This window comes from Podarcis filfolensis (assembly GCF_964270895.1).
Source record: "Podarcis filfolensis genome assembly, chromosome: 7".
NCBI classification, from domain to species: Eukaryota; Metazoa; Chordata; class Lepidosauria; order Squamata; family Lacertidae; genus Podarcis; species Podarcis filfolensis.
Window position 1 is genome coordinate 23,977,689 of NC_139603.1, and position 17,918 is coordinate 23,995,606.

At 43.9% G+C, this 17,918-nt stretch overlaps 1 long non-coding RNA gene across 1 annotated transcript in view; it reads left to right on the forward strand.

Annotated features, from left to right (window-relative positions):
• LOC310767268 overlaps positions 1-17,918 on the forward strand; it is a 28,341-nt gene that overhangs the window by 5,253 nt on the left and 5,170 nt on the right. The gene's annotated exons all lie outside the window — the stretch shown is intronic.

The following is a 17,918-nucleotide window of genomic DNA, read 5'->3' on the forward strand; positions in this document are numbered from 1 at the left end:
ACACCTCTAGACCAGAAGTTCCCCATTTCTGCTTTAGGATCACTTTTCTCAGATTCTCAAACAGCATCAATACACAGAAACCAAATCACTGCAGTGTATCAATAATTGTTTATTTTTTTAATATTCATACTCATCCTGGGACCCCGTTGAAGGTCAGGGTGTAAATCAAATATATTAAAAATAAATAATCCCTGATACGTTGCAACGACCAGTTTCAAACAAACTAAAACACAATTGCATGACATGTACTTGGAAAAGAACTTCATCAGACTCCTTAAAATCAGCATGAGAAACTGCCTTCTCCTTATAGCTGAAATGGATTTAACCATCAGGGCCAGCCCTACCATTAGGCAGAGCAAGACAGCAGCCTCAGGCAGCAAAATGCTGAAGGTAGGTGGTGTCAACGATGTGTGACACACACTCAGCATGCCCTAAAATAGGCTGCTGCCATCATGTGCGGTTGAGGATGCTATCCAGTTTAGTGTTCGAGTAAAAACCAACAGTCCAGTTGGTGTACACTGAACTAGGGGTGGTGCCATGTTTTCCTTTGGCGCAGGCAGCAAAATGTCTTGGACCTGTTGACCATTCACAGTGTTAACACAGGGCCAATGCTTTAAGCCTGATTCCTGACTTAATCATTCAAAGGACGGACTGACGACATTGCAGCTTGGCTGATGTGGCTGGCTACTATATGGACAGAGTCTCTATGACCGTATATTTGTATATTGCAAGGAGCCTTTTACCTTAATGAGGAATTGCTCTAAGAGTGTTGTTTATAGCACTCAGAGATTCAATCAGCATTTTAGGTCTCTAGAACAGAATAATATAATGCCTAGATGTCCCACATAAATAACACAGAACCATAAATGGTGTGTACACTCAGAGATTCCAGTTATTTAAAGCATGCCTTCTATCTGGAGCAGTAACTAACTTTATGCAATCTGCAATGCCCAGGAGAGTTGGACGGAAAACTTGATGCCGGCCAAACCTTTTTATGTGCAAATTTGAAAAATGAGAGGTGTCAAATTTCTTTGGCCTAGAAATGCTGATTTTAGGATTTTCCTGTTGTGTTCAGTGAGGTTTGTAGGTTAATTTTGGAGTTAATTAAAGCGTGCGCTCACTTATGGGAGTTACTGCACAGTTCATCAAATCTGCAACTCTGCTCTTAAAAAAAAAAACCCAACCTAAACATTTAAAGATAACTCCGAGTTGCTCAAACCACACATGATAAAACTGAGTTTCTAGGAAACACCTGAAGGTAAGGTCTGAATTCGTGGGCCAAACTAGACTTAACATTAATTCCGGGACTGCAATTAATTGTGCATGCTTTATGTAATGCAAATAGCATCCACAAGCAGCATTGGGACTATGGAGGTACATATGTGGGAAGGGATAGTATAGCCCTTTTCCTCCTGTTATGGTCCTAATGAAATCTCTCATCCAATACTGCTGATTGCATTGGGAGGAAACCTTCCTTAGTGCTACTGGATGGTTCTCTCCTGATGCAAATATCAGCTTCGGGTGGGGAGTTTCATTGAGGCCGTCATGCATTGATGGCCATCTCAGACAAATTTCCTGAATGACCTAAGGATCCTTGGAGCTGCAAGGATGCTGAGTGTTGTTAAGAAACCCATATTCACCTTGTGAAGCTGCAATTCCCAGAGTGGTTTAAGAGTCAATCCTTCTTCCCAAGGAACTCTGGGAATTGTAGCTCTGTGAAGGGATTGGGGGTCTCATGACAAATTGGGTCCTCCCTTCAAGAGGGCATGTATTGCGGTGAGACCTGGAAGCCGACACCCTGTGTTTTGGGTGAGTACAATTGGTCAGCCACAACACCTGATTGGTAGGTCCCTCGTAGCTGGGTGCAACCTGGCCAATGGGACACAGTCCAAATGGTTCGAGGGACCTATTTATACCCATGCACATGACCCAGAGCTTCCTCTTTTGGCGCGTGCATTCAGAACACCCGCCCACCTCTCCCTACTTTTAGGGTTTTGTGCTTTACCTTGCTATGCCATTGTGTGTCATCTGTCATTGGGACAGGGGCACGGCAGGAATTTCCCCCCACTTGGCTGATTGGCTGTTACCATACAAACCCATTTGGGTTTCGCCTGCCGCGTAGCAAATCATCACAATTTGTAAGGTTGCGGATAGGCTCTGGTTCAGGGGATAGGGATGGGAGAACACTCTCACCATCCCTATGTGAAGGGTATTCCAGGGAATACCCTGGAAGGAATCCAGGGACTTGATGGTTTGGTCAACGCCTGAGAGGGAGTTGTGCCCGTACCTGAGTCCAGGGGGGCATTTGGGTGACAGAGATAGCCTGTTCCTGGCTTTCTGTTTATCCAGGTGTTCACCCTTGGCTGACCTATGCTGGAACCCTGGGTCAGTGCTACCTGCATGGCAGGGAGCTAGTTGAACCAGAGCCTATGCAACCACTCACCTGCTGTAATCAATAAAGTTGTGGCCTAAATTCTGCCAAAAACCAAAACCAAAATTTGAGTCAAGTGTGGATTTATTTAGGAGGGAGGGGTTTCTGGGTCTGAACATGCAACTCTCAGATCCCTTACAGCTCCCATGACTCATTGGGGAGGAAGGCGTGATGGTTTAAAGCAGCAAGACACTGCTTTAAATGTATCGTGCCAATGGAAACAGGAAGGATGCTGTGTTTTTTCGGTACCAGTCTCATGTTTGCCATAAGGTTATCTCCAACATCAGTCCAGAGACAATGAGCTGATTTAAAAGAAAATTGAGTAGCTTTAAGGAGAGTGTAACAGGGCATGGCTGCATCTGCCATCATTTCAGGTCAACAAATTTTGTAGAATTTGTTGAAGAATCTCCTAAGCAGAGATGACTGTGGGCATGAGTGTGTGCACCGTGGCCAATGATGGGTTTTCTGTAGCATTTTCAACTCTCTGAAAAGGCTGTCATCTTGTCTCCAGCCTGAATATGCCCCCTGCAACCTAGTCTGTCAGGAGACTGGCAGCAGAATTTGCACTAAACCGCAGTTCCAAAAATTGCCTTCAAAGACCCAGGCTTCATTTCCTTCCAATGAAAGGCATTGATTTAAAGAGCAGGACAATTTATCCATCCCTTTGCCTGGCTTTTAAAGGATTGATTCCCTTATGCAACTCAGGGAGGCAAGAGAAATAATTAATAACTTAAAGAACTTCATCAAATTCCCCTCTTTCTTCTCCAAACTCACTATAAATATACAAAGCATAGATCAGATGGCACTTTGAGAATGAGGGGATGATTTTTTTGGTTTTTTAAAAAGTTAATTAGTAAAGAAAAAACACAACCACTGCATTTTAAAGAAAAAATAACTGCTTTTATTTAAAGACGCTTCTTTTCAAGAATATTTTAAACAACAACTATACAGCCTATTAATAATGGAACAGATTTATCTTTTGCGGCCCCAACTATCACTGATTAAACGAACGAAATATTGGTATGATAGGAAAGTTTAATGAGATCTCATGAACAATTAACAAAAATAGCAATTCCGCATTCTTTCTTTTTTAAAATCCTGTTGGATGATGCACAAGGAAGATTTAGCTTTAAACCGCATGCTGAGAGGCAGAACAAAAGAGGACGGTAAATGCATTTTACTCTTCTTCCTAAAGCCACGATTAGCACTTTGGGATGCTTATTAACATGTACATTGCTTTGACCTGATTTACCACTGCTTTGTATTTATGCCGATGTTTTAAACAGGTATTCAGCCGGACACTCTTTCAGCTGCAGTCATGAGCAGTCAGCTTCACATGTATGCCGTCTTTCCTTAAGGCTACGGGTGGAAGTAATTCAGAGCCAGAAGATTAATTAGCCAGCTATTTGACAAATGTCTGATAAATTCATCAAAATGACAAATCAGAGCCACTCGCTGGTCTCCTTCCATAGGACATTGGAAACTGCATTACACTGGATCTACCTAGTTCAGTTCTGTCAGTAATGACTGACTGTGGCTCTGTGGGGTTTCAGGATGGAGTCTTTTCCAGCTGTACCTTCAGATACCAGAGATTGGCTTTCTGTATGCAAAACGTGTTTGTTGGAGAACAGGGAAGGACCCTCACACATTGTTGGAAGAAGGTCCACACTGCTGGCCTGGACCCTGCAACATCTGTTTTCTGGGGAAGGCTGTGTGTGAGTAATTGCTGGTGGGTTGAGATAATAACATGCTGCCCATCTGACTGGGCTGCCACAGCATCTCTGGGCGGCTGCCAACAAACTATTAAAAACACAATAAAGCACAGAGGTGGAGCATGGGGGGCACCTTGGGGGCTGTGGCCCAGGGCACAAATTTGTGAGGGGGCAAACAGGTGCCCCCCCCAGCAAGATCCTTCATCAGAGCCTGGTTCCATGCAAGAAGGAGCTGTGCTGTGGTACATGTACTTGACTGCAGCTCCACCCCCAGGTCGGCCTGACCCGGGGGAGGAGAGTAAGAGAGGGGGCGGCAACACTGCCGCCTGCCCTCCTTGGCTGCGGTGCACCTCGCGCTCAGGTCCAGTCGTACAAATCCCAGTATCCAAGATCATTCATTACACGTTCAGCTGTAACATGTTACTGAAGATTCTTTTCAAGCCTCCTATATTCATTCCTTTTGCAATCACCTGCCCTGCACCTGGCTCCTGAAACAAATGTATTCGTAATATTAAATCTTTTTCAAACAACAACAACATGCTTATTTTTTTAATACATATCTATCCCACTCTTTTGGTTCTCTTGGGGTTGAATTAATATTTTTTTTAATAAAAAAACACACACCTTAAAAATTAAAAATAACTATACAATTTAGCTTATTTACTTATTTGTACCTCACCTTTCCTCCAAGGAAATCAAGTTGGCATGTTTGGCTCTCCCCCTCCCCATTTAATTCGCACAACAACCCTGTGAAGCAGCTTAGGCTGAGAGATAGCAGTGACTGAAGGTAGCCCTGCAAACTTCATGGTTAAGTGGGCATTTGAACCCTGGTTTCCCAGATCCTAGTCCAACACTCTCACCGCTACACCTCCCTGGCTATACGTCTTATAGACTTCCTGGTACTTAGGATCAAATAATGGGTTGGCAAACTAAGGCCCGCAGGCTAGATCAGGCCCAATTGCCTTATAGATCTGGCACGCGGACGGTCCGGGAATCGCTGCGTGGATCGCCAGTGCATGGATCGCCAATGCACGTGTTCTTTCTCTCTCTCTCCCTCTCCCTCACACAGCGGTGCTTTTCTCCTCAGGGATGGAGCAATCTTGTCCCATGCCTGGCACCGTCAATGGCGGGAGTCGGCTCGCCCGCCTGCCCACCTCAGCAGGGCGGCGCTGTGAAGGGGGCATGTGACACCGGCTGCCGGCAGCTGCTGTGTTCTCCTGCTCCTCCTTCCTCTTCCTCAGTCCGCCCTTCCTTCCTTCTCTGCGCCCCTTTTCTGCACTGCTTCCTCATGCACTTTCTTCGTCATCGCCTGCCTGCCTGCCTCTCTCCTTCATTCCACCCTTGGCATTCAGGTGGGTTGTTGTGGTGGCTGCGGCTGCTGCTTGTGGGTTGGCCGAGGGCTGTGTCTTTTTCTCCGTGGTGCCTCTCTGGAAGCAGCAGCAGCAGGTGGTGAGTAAAAGCTCTGTTGACGCCCCAGTTCCCCTACCTCTGTCCACAGCTTCTCCTCCGGGGCTGCTGCTTTTGTCTTTGCCGGCCAACACAGCCTCCTACCCTGCCACAGTGCCTGGCTGGCTGGAGAAGCCCAACTGCGGCTACTGGGACAACAACTGGGACAGGTAAAGAAGAAGAAGAAGAAGGTTTGGATTTGATATCCAGCTTTATCACTACCAGAAGGAGTCTCAAAGCGGCTAACATTCTCCTTTCCCTTCCTCCCTCCCAACAAACACTCTGTGAAATGAGTGGGACTGAGAGACTTCAAAGAAGTGTGACTAGCCCAAGGTCACCCAGCAGCTGCAGGTGGAGGAGCGGAGACGCGAACCCGGTTCACTAGATTACGAGTCTACCACTCTTAACCACCACACCACACTGGCTCATCTTCAGGCATCTTTGCGGGCGGGCGAAAATTGTTCATTCCCCCCCCAATATAGTCCAGCCCCCCACAAGGTCTGAGGGACAGTGGACCGGCCCCCTGCTGAAAAAGTTTGCTGACCCCTGAACTACACATTATGTACACATAGCCTGTTGCCTTTTTCTTACTTTACAGTAAGTTTCTCCCCCTGTCCCACCCCAATTCAAACTGGGACAATAGTGTGCAGGGAGAGGAGGTTTAATTCTTCTTTTTCCAGCCACGACTGCCCTGAAACTTGCCCCCCAACATGATACTGCTCAAGCTATTCCTAGGATGCTTCTTTCAGACTTCATGCTGAGGTGCTGAATGACCTTGGTACCCAAAGGTGGGGAAAGATTCTTGCCACTGCAGCTTCTGGACACAGCAACTTGCACGTCTCTAAGTCATCCGTAGTAGAAATAGCACTCACTCAATGTGACTTGGGAGCTTTGGAAATGTATTAATTTATAGGAAAGTGCAAGACAATTCTATTGTAGGTTTCAGTGAAATGGATGTACGCAAGAATATTTGATACAACAGAGAAAATGTTAGCCTTGCAAGATAGAAAAGACTTGCAAAATTACATGTTTTTCGAATGCATTTAATTACATTTATTTCCTGCTCCATTTATCTGAAATGTCTTGCGGCAATGAGCATCATACGATTTAGTCACTGGCAGGGCTTTGAAAGTGACATGCATTTGAAAACGAGGAGAGGAGAACTCTCTTGGAGCCAAAGCTCAAGCAACATGCGACATATCTAAGAGAGGCCACCTGAGTGCCCTCTTTATAATGGGGATAGCCATCTAAATTCTCCACACTAAAGACTGTCAATTACCATATTTTTCTGTGTATAACATGCCTCCGTTTATAAGACTCCGTGTACAAGAACTCCTGTCTTTGCTGCTAGCTTTCTGTTTTTGAGTTGACATGCTACTGTCACGACTCAGTATGCAGTTTGGAACTGGATTCTGAACTTTGTATGTGCCCAGGTAACCAGGCCTGAGACTCACAGCCTGGGGTGTCCCTTTGCAAGTGAATGCTGAGATATAAGGATAAACAACCAGACCGCATTGGAAGTTTAAAAACTTTCTTTCCTAACCAAACTTTCACATGGCTAGCTAGGGCAGACTTTCTCTTACGGGGAGTTAAAAGGGAAATAGAAATGGGATAGAAAGAGCCATCCTATATAAGCGAAGTAACCCTAATCCACACAAATACCAAGAGTGGGGTGAAACTCATACACACAAAGGATCGTGGCCAGGGATCCTTGTAGAAGCAAAAATAGAGAAAGGTGAGGCATTGGAGAGGGAGGTGCCTGCAGACACCTGTTGCCTCTTTGGGTTTTGCTACTTCCCTGCTTGGCAGTAAGAGATAGCCAACATGGGATGGAGAAGGAAGTCCTATGCCCAAGGATCTGGAATGCCATAAGGTTGCAAAAGCAGCAAATCCATTGCCCAAAACAAGGTTTGTCTCCATATTGTCCTCTTCTCATGCACGGGAACATAATTCACCATGTAGGTCCAAAGCAAATAGCAAAATCCAGAATACTTGCATTACAGTTACAGCTTGATCTTCACCCCTCACTTCTTCGCGCCCCACCCTGTTTTCTTGTTCTCAGCCTCTGTAAGTAAAAACCAATCATAATGCATACATACAAACAGATGTATCCTTTCAGTTATTTAGTTGCCAAGCAGTTGCTAAGGCTCTTTATTGGTAAGGTTGAATTGCTCCTGCAAAACTTCGTTTATTATGCTAAGTTTTCAGCCTATTTGGGTTGCAGACACTTAATCTTTAAATGAAAGGCAAGGACAGAATTGAGCAGTTTGCTACTTGTACTAAAAGCATTATATGTCATAAAGATTGAATGTGTCATGAGCATAAATGCCTCAGAAAAGCACTGATTTACTAGGTGGCCAAATACACGAGTTTCTCCTGGCACTTCTGCTTTCTTAGGCGTGCAAACTTCCTAGAACCATGTTTCAATAATACAATATGCCTTTTAATTGTGACTCTACTCCCCAGTCACAGGTAGATGCCTCAATTTTCTATGGAGTACAGTGGTACCTTGGGTTAAGTACTTAATTCATTCTGGAGGTCCGTTCTTAACCTGAAACTGTTCTTAACCTGGAGCACCACTTTAGCTAATGGGGCCTCCTCCTGCTGCTGCGCTGCCGCTGCACAATTTCTGTTCTCATCCTGAAGCAAAGTTCTTAATCTGAAGCACTATTTCTGGGTTAGCAGAGTCTGTAACCTGAAGTGTATGTAACCTGAAGCGTATGTAACCTGAGGTACCACTGTATTAAACACTTTACCAGGAAAGACCTGCAGAAGAAAAAAATCAAAATCAAAAGTCTAGATCAAGGGTTACCAAACCGTGGTCTGCAGGATTGTTTTTGAGGGTTTTTTCTAAATGACACTGATGGCATGTTTGTGGATTTGTTACTCAACAAGGGGAAACAGCACATTCATTGCATTGAATACACATAATGATTTTTAATTGTATTTGAATTCGTTCTTTTATTTCTCATATTGTGTTTTATTGCATTACAGTTTGAATTCTATGGAAGAGAGTATCCACACTACAGGAATGGAAAATGCAAATACTGATGATCTCCACATATATTTAAGCATCAAACATGGGTGTCCATGCAGGGAGCAGTCGCCTTCCCCATGAACCATATCTCTGAGGTTCCTGGCTTCCTTCCTTCCTTCCTTCCTTCCTTCCTTCCTTCCTTCCTTCCTTCCTTCCTTCTTCCTTTCTTTCTTAAGAGCAAGCTTCAAGCATCTGCAGAACCTGAGATATGGGCACTATTCTCCCTATTGCCGTTGTGAGAAGCTAGCTAGTTTCCGCCTTTCAGAGCTTTTAGCCAATGATTGAAGTCATCGCAATGACTGACATTTAGGAAAGCAGGTCTAGCCAATTAGAAGGCTAGAGTGAAACACTAATTATCTAGACCAGGCTTCCTCAAACTTGGCCCTCCAGATGTTTTTGGCCTGCAACTCCCATGATCCCTAGCTAGCAGGACCAGTGGTCAGGGATGATGGGAATTGTAGTTTCAAAACACCTGGAGGGCCAAGTTTGAGAAAGCCTGATCTAGACCAAAGGTTTCCATGTCTTTTTCCCACTGACCACTTGAAAGTTGCTGTGGGTCTTGGTGATTTCTGTCCCCCTACATTTAATTGAGTTTTTTTCTGGTACATTTGTCTGTAAGTATTGTAACCTGCCTTTCAAGCATAGCTGTCAATGTTTCCCCTTTTTAAAGGGAAATTCCCTTATTCTGAATAGGATTCCTAGCAAGAAAAGGGAAAAGTTGACAGCTATGCTTTTAAGTCTAGGCATAAAATGTGTTAACCCCCCCCCCCAATGTTTTTAGAAGTTCTTATTTTTATCTATAAGTAGGGTTGCCATATATCTAGAATTTCCCAGACATTTTCAGGATATTGCTGCTGCAAGCAGAGTCTGGGTGTAAATCGACTAAATGTCCGGGAAAATCCGGATGTATGGCAGCCCATGTCGGCCGTGTTGTTCTTGTCGATTTTCCTCAGAAAAAGCTCAAAAATGCCTAATTTCTTTGGCCAAAACTTGAAAAATAGCTCAACGACTTTTCTGTCCGGATTATGGCAACCCTACTATAAACTGTCTTGAGGGAAATATGTAAGAATAAGGATAACAACATACTAAGTAAAAAGACAAGAAAATGTAAACCAAGCCAGGTAAAAATCATCACTAAAATCAATAAATACAACCAGTTAATACACCTTCCACCTACCAGCAGAAGGTCATCAGAGCTGGGTCTTCTTTGGCAAGCAGTTTCAGATATAAAGCCTACATTAGCCAGAACGTTGCTCTGATTTAAAATTGGCTCCCTTCTACTTTCCTCCCATTAATTGGAAGCCGCACTTTCCCAACATACTTCGCTGTCTCCCACACATGTCTATTATTAATGCACCCTTTGTGAATATAGCATCTTCGTTTCATCGCCCCCAGCTTCCTTCCACAATTCCTATACTTTTATGGTTTTGCTTTTGTTAGCATCTTTCCTTTTTCCCTTTTTTTCTTATAAAAAAAAGGTGGTTAAAAGGCTTGCAACATCAATGTCACCCGTTACAAGTGACAAGAAAATTACGTAAAATGCCGCACATGCAATTATAGTTGGGGGCCCTTGTCGGTTTGCGGCACAATACGAATGACATGGCTAATTTTGTGCTCTACCTTTAGTTGCACTTAGGGGGGGAAATATTCCATTGTTTCCTGAGCAACAACAGGGGTGTCGAACGTTTTGATGCTGCTGTCAGGATCCGGCCTCACGCTAAGCAGGATTAGCGGTGGCTGCCATCTGCAGCGCTTTTCAGGAGGGAGTGCACAACACTGGCTGGCAGGGTAAAAAGCAAGGCCATTGAGCTCAAGGCTGTCACGTCCTGTGTCATCCTCTGAGGGCCAGCTTACAGCACTGAATCTCTTCACATTTGTGTATGTAGGGCCGGATTTAGGTTTGATGAAGCCCTAAAATACTGAAGGTAATGGGGCCCTTTATATGTCCAGCTGTCCTTTGTTATCAACAAATTGTCGCTGTTTTTTGTGTTGAATATATGCTATATGGTAATTTAGGGACTTAATAGGTATCTAAAGCCATTTGCTTTTTTAAGATGCTATCTTAAAAAGCAGAGACATCACCTTGCCAACAAAGGTCCATATAGTTAAAGCTATGGTTTTCCCAGTAGTGATGTATGGAAGTGAGAGCTGGACCGTAAAGAAGGCTGATCGCCAAAGAATTGATGCTTTTGAATTATGGTGCTGGAGGAGACTCTTGAGAGTCCCATGGACTGCAAGAAGATCAAACCTCTCCATTCTTAAGGAAATCAGCCCTGAGTGCTCACTGGAAGGACAGATCCTGAAGCTGAGGCTCCAATACTTTGGCCACCTCATGAGAAGAGAAGACTCCCTGGAAAAGACCCTGATGTTGGGAAAGATGGAGGGCACAAGGAGAAGGGGACGACAGAGGACGAGATGGTTGGATAGTGTTCTCGAACCTACCAGCATGAGTTTGACTAAACTGCGGGAGGCAGTGGAAGACAGGAGTGCCTGGCATGCTCTGGTCCATGGGGTCACGAAGAGTCGGACACGACTAAACGACTAAACAACAACAACAGCAACAACAAAGCCATTTGCATGTAACAAAATATGTATTTTATCAAAGTAATTGAGATAGAAATGAGCAAACCAGTGATATTTTAGGGAGCAGGATAGCAGGTGGGGCCCATTACTTATATCAGGGGTCAGCAAAGTTTTTCAGCAGGGGGCCCGTCCACTGTCCCTCAGACCTTGCGGAGGGCTGGACTATATGGGGGGGGGGAGAATGAACGATTTTCACCTGTCCACAAAGATGCCTGAAGATGAGCCAGTGTGGTGTAGTGGTTAAGAGTGGTAGACTCGAAATGAACGAATTCCTATGCCCCACAAATAACCCAGATATGCATTTTAAATAAAATGACGCTTTCTACTCATGTAAAAATACGCTGATTCATTTTTTAAAAAAATAACTTTTTTTATTCAAAATTTAAACAAATTATCCAGAAACATATCATCCTTATTTCCCCCCATTTTCCTCCCTCCCCCTCCCTCCACCCACAGAACCCACCCACCCCCGACTTCCCTCAGTTCCAGTCTTTGATTTCTATAAAAATGCTGTTTTCTGCATGTTACACAGTTGTATAGATCCTCAAACTATTTAGCTGATTATTATCAATAAAAAGTTTGTGAATGTTTATTCAAAGCCAGCCAAGGAGTCCAGTCCGCTTTGTTGCATCTTCAAAAACTTTGTAAAGGGTTCCCATTCATCTTTAAAGTCACAGTTATCCTTCTCCCGTAGCTTGTCAGTATGTCAGTTTTGCCAGTTCTGCATAGTCCATCAATTTTTCTTGCCATGATTCTTTAGTTGGGGTTTCTTCAGTCTTCCATGTTGTGCTATTAAAACTCTCGCAGCCATTGTCGCATACATGAAGATGTTTTTCAGCTTTTTTGGCAGATCTTTCCCTACAATCCCTAACAAAAATGCTTCAGGTTTTTTAACAAATGTTAAATGGAACATTTTCTTCAATTCGTTGTATATCATTTCCCAATTTTTTAAAATTACCTTACAATCCCACCACATACGATAAAATGTCCCCTCCTTTTCCTTACACTTTCAACATGTATTTGAACTTGTCGTGTACCATCTGTACATCATCTTCATGTAATTCTCCTTCAATAGGGAACAATCTATAAATTTTAAATCAGTTTTCCATAATTTTTCCCAATCTTCCATCATAATGCTGTTACCTACATCCTGTGCCCATTTAATCATAACTGATTTCACCTCTTCATCTTTCGTCTCCCATTCTAATAGTATGCTGTATGCGGCCTTCAGTAGTTTCACTTTCCCTTCGATCACTTCCGTTTGAAATGTTTCAGGTTTTTTAACAAATGTTAAATGGAACATTTTCTTCAATTCGTTGTATATCATTTCCCAATTTTTTAAAATTACCTTACAATCCCACCACATACGATAAAATGTCCCCTCCTTTTCCTTACACTTTCAACATGTATTTGAACTTGTCATGTACCATCTGTACATCATCTTCATGTAATTCTCCTTCAATAGGGAACAATCTATAAATTTTAAATCAGTTTTCCATAATTTTTCCCAATCTTCCATCATAATGCTGTTACCTACATCCTGTGCCCATTTAATCATAACTGATTTTACCTCTTCATCTTTCGTCTCCCATTCTAATAGTATGCTGTATGCGGCCTTCAGTAGTTTCACTTTCCCTTCGATCACTTCTGTTTGAAACCTAGATCCTGTCAGAGGCCTAGCGCCTCCATCCCAAAGCCCAGGAAGCTTCTGCCCAGCTTAGGGAGGAAGGCATGATGCTCATGAACGTGACATTGGGATGTTACGAAGTCACATGCGCGACTCTGCAAGCTAGCGCCTCTGGCCCTATTTTTTCCCCTACAAAAAAATTCACTGCGTGCCACTGCACTGTTGTCAACCTGATGCTCTCCCAGTGTTGCTGCTGCCCTGCCTCAACACAGTCCTGGCCAGGAGCAACACAACCACAACCAGTTGGGTAGAGTGTAGTGGCAGTGCACTTCCTCGCGCACCATGAATCACAGCCATTGCATGATTTCTCTTGCTGTTGTGAGGAGAAAGCAGCATCCAAGAGGGGGAAATGTCACTGATGTAGGAAATGCTGGTGGACTGGAATTTATTATTCTCATTTTTAATAGAAGAAGTGAAGACTTCCAGAAAACTTGGTACTGGATTGTAGCCTACGTGTTTCTTGGAGATAAAATTGTTCCCCACTAAAATTGCTAGTTTCTATCCCAAGATGATGACTGAAGAATATTCAGACCAGCTCTAGTATTTTAGTGAAAATGCCAGAATAAATGAGCATCCATCTAGTAAAGGTAAGAGTAGCTAAGTGTGGGTAGCCTTTATTATTCAGCCACAGTTGTGCCAGACTATTGTTAGAAAAATTGTCCCGTCCTAAGGCCATGTTGCGTTTGAATTGTTTTCTGGAGTTCAGCAAAATATGTGACTTTGTTTTGTTTTGGGTTATGCCTTTTTGTGTGTGTCCCCCCCCCCCCCCCGCCATGTTATCTGTCATAGATGTATTAGGTGGCAATCCTATACTCATTTATACCTGGGAGTAAGTCCTCTTGAACCCAGCGGGGCTTACTCCTGAGTAGGCACACGAAGGATCTTGCTTTATGTCTGTGGCAATGACTGTTAAGTGTGTGTGCATGAATTTCTGATCAGAGACACCATAAATTGAACCCAGTGGTTCAGTAATGATCTATAATGGGTTAGCATCTCTTCTTTCTGTTAATGACATCAACTAATGAAATATACAGCGAGCCCATAAAAGCAGTAGGTTTCTGAAGACGTGTTTATGTGAAATGCAAACACAAATTTATTTTGGTGTTTTTTGTGAAAAACTGTCACGCGTTGAAAGGAATGTTGTTAACTGTCTGTCAATAGTTAGTAATGCCATCCTATTAGCTGCATTGAAGTGCATAAAAAATGGGAGAACGGCAATATATATCTTTCTTAGATAGGAAACTCTCAGTTTCCAGATATATTTCAAGAGTTTGGGCTCAGATGCACCCTGTTTTGAGCCTCTTCAGGTGTTCCATCAGCAAGTAAAATAGTCACATGAGGAGGGGTGAGAGGAGTCATGTGATGAGTCACATGAGGAGGGGCAAGGCAAGGGGATGAATGTGCTAGCTCCTGCCTTATAGTCATTCCTGTTTGGAGGCTTCCCACTGCAGCAACTGCTAGAAAGCGACAGAAGCAATGATGAGGATGGTTGAGATTGTGTGCGCTGCCTTGTCCCCGAAATTGAGGGAGCGGGGACCACGTGATGTCAGCCCACTGTGTGTGCACACCCCATGGCGTGCCAACATCACTCACACACACCAGGAGGGGTGCTGCTGTGTTGTGTGGCCACCTCGTGGCTTGCACACATGACACAAACAAGCCCCACGGCATGCGCACACAGCCGCTGCAGAACTTTGAGTGGAGTCGGCCCCCTCACTGAATTTGGCCCCCTCCCTAGATGGTGTGCCTGGTTATGCACTTATCCCAATGCCCCTCTGTGGCGATCACACAGGGTCCCTGGACGTTTGATGGTCTATTGATCCCTATGCCACCACTGTGCTCGCTTCCCTGCTGCCACCAACCCGTTACTCTCGGGTACACACTGAGTCCAGACACTTGTTTAAATTGACCCAAATAAACAAGTTTATTTTATAAGTATTAACAAGTTTATGGTTTCTCAGATAATATTCTGGTCAGTTTCTTAACTTTAGTTTCTTTACCGGCCTATAAGATCATGGCCACTGGACCCATCACCTCCTGGCAAATAGAAGGGGAAGAAATGGAGGCAGTGAGAGATTTTACTTTCTTGGGCTCCATGATCACTGCAGATGGTGACAGCAGCCACGAAATTAAATGACACCTGCTCCTTGGGATAAAGGCAATGGCAAACCTAGATCGCATCTTAAAAAGCAGAGACATCACCTTGCCAACAAAGGTTCGTATAGTTAAAGCCATGGTTTTCCCAGTAGTGATGTATGGAAGTGAGAGCTGGACCATAAAGAAGGCTGATCGCCAAACAATTGATGCTTTTGAGTTATGGTGCTGGAGGAGACTCTTGAGAATCCCATGGAATACAAGAAGATCAAATGTATCCATTCTGAAGGAAATCAGCCCTGAGTGCTCACTGGAAGGACAGATCGTGAAGCTGAGGATCCAATACTTTGGCCACCTCATGAGAAGAGAAGACTCCCTGGAAAAGACCCTGATGTTGGGAAAGATTGAGGGCACAAGGAGAAGGGGACGACAGAGGACGAGCTTGTTGGACAGTGTTCTCGAAGCTACAAACATGAGTCTGACCAAACTGCGGGAGGCAGTGGAAGACAGGAGTGCCTCGCATGCTCTGGTCCATGGGGTCACGAAGAGTCAGACACGACTAAACGACTAAACAACAACAACCTTCCTAATACCTTCTGACTGATTATCTCAACTGTTTGACTGACTCCTCTTAACAGATTCTCTCACTCTCTCACATCAGACTAGCCCAACCCACTGACTTATCCTCTCTCTCTCTTCTCTAACTCCAGACTCTTCTTAACAACTCTAACTCTAACTCTAACTCCTTCCCTTGGGTTCCTATTGGTTAGGCGTTTTACAATTAGTTAACCCTTTCCTTATGAACCCAGTATGATGTCACACACCTAGGAGGGCAAACGCCACCCCCCCCCATATGATTCTTGGCCTGCTGATGGGACACTGAAGAGGGCTTTAGAAATAGACCAAAGTGCGGTTCTTCTCACACAGTGAGGAAATGATCTCGTCTTCAGCATCCCCTTTTCAATTACTTCCCTTGCTCCCATCTTACCCCAAATTCCTTGGCAAGTTAAAAAAAAAAAAGCATCTTGCATGGACTTGCATAGGACATCTAGTCTGGACAGCAATCTTAAACATATCTGGAAAGTATGTCCCAGGTACTTCTGAGCACACATAAATAGGACTGGGCTCCCTCCTTTCTGGTATAAAAGACTTGGAGTTTCCCTCTTTTCCAACTGCCCTCTCTTTTGTATTTGTTCAAAGCTCATCTCTCATATGTTGTAAATGATTGTATGGGATAACCATGCACAGCTCTCTCCCGATAGCCAGTCCCAAACTAGGACTGCATCATTCTATAGGTTATGTAGTGACCTCATGGAACTGAGGGAAAGGGACATTGTTAGTTCAGATGGGGACAGCAGGGAACATAGGGCCACCCTCTTAATCAAGAACGGGTTAATATGTGTGACTCTCCTGCCCCGCATGTGTTACTAGGCAAACATGTGGCATATGAATCTTTAAAAAGTCTAAAACAATACTCATGCTTTCCATATTTATAAGTAAAAGGTTGCCCTGGGGGAAGGTGGGAGGTGGTGTTGCTTAGCAACCAGCAATTTTAGTCTGGAATTTTTTTATATAAAAAAAAGCCTCATAAGAACAGAGCAGATGGAAGGGGTAAGGGGATATGTACCTGGTGACTTGGAGCGAGAAACAAGAGAAGGAATTAGTGGGAATGAAACAAGGAGCTCAAGTTCCTTAGGAGGACTCCGGATAAGAGTTCCTTAAGATCTACTGATGTACTTTTCTTTACTGTGCCACACTGAAAACTTCACTCCTGAAGTAAGGCTTGTCAGATAAGACCATTTACATTTGGTGTAGGTTTCATTTGTGCTCCATGATAGGCTTAATCCCCTCTTCTTCTTTTTTGCAGATTAAAAATAAAAATGAAACAAATTGTATTCAGATCGTTTACAATTTGTATGTATCCTTTCCCTAAACTACACATTTTGGTATGGTTTTCAGTATGTAGTACACCGTAAACTGGATTATGGAGAAAACTAGAAAACTAAAAATAGAGAGTTCCAGAAAGACATCTACTTCTGCTTCATTGACTATGCAAAAGCCTTTGACTGTGTCGACCACAGCAAACTATGGCAAGTTCTTAAAGAAATGGGAGTGCTTGATCACCTCATCTGTCTCCTGAGAAATCTCTATGTGGGACAAGAAGCTACAGTTAGAACTGGATATGGAACAACTGATTGGTTCAAAATTGTGAAAGGAGTACGACAAGGCTGTATATTGTCTCCCGGCTTATTTAACTTATATGCAGAATTCATCATGCGGAAGGCTGGGCTGGATGAATCCCTAGCCGGAATTAAGATTGCTGGAAGAAATATCAACAACCTCAGATATGCAGATGACACAACCTTGATGGCAGAAAGTGAGGAGGAATTAAAGAACCTTTTAATGAGGGTGAAAGAGGAGAGCGCAAAATATGGTCTGCTGAGGCTCCAATACTTTGGCCACCTCATGAGAAGAGAAGACTCCCTGGAAAAGACCCTGATGTTGGGAAAGATGGAGGGCACAAGGAGAAGGGGACGACAGAGGACGAGATGGTTGGATAGTATTCGCGAAGCTACCAGCATGAGTTTGACCAAACTGCGGGAGGCAGTGGAAGACAGAAGTACCTGGCGTGCTCTGGTCCATGGGGTCACGAAGAGTCGGACACGACTAAATGACTAAACAACAACAACCCTGTAAACTAGCCTGCTGCCCTCTGTTGTAATGAAGGACACTCCCATCATTGAATTAAGATCCAGTTGCCTTCTGATCTGCTTCTGTAAGTGTAAAGAGGAGGCTGCCATCCTGTTTTCCACCACAGGGGCCAAGTAGAGATTTTGCTCACCTATCGATCCCCAGTCAAGAAATCTCCTTTTCCTTCTCTAATCATCTTTTCCCCCTTACCTGAAATGGTTCATGTAGAAAACCCAA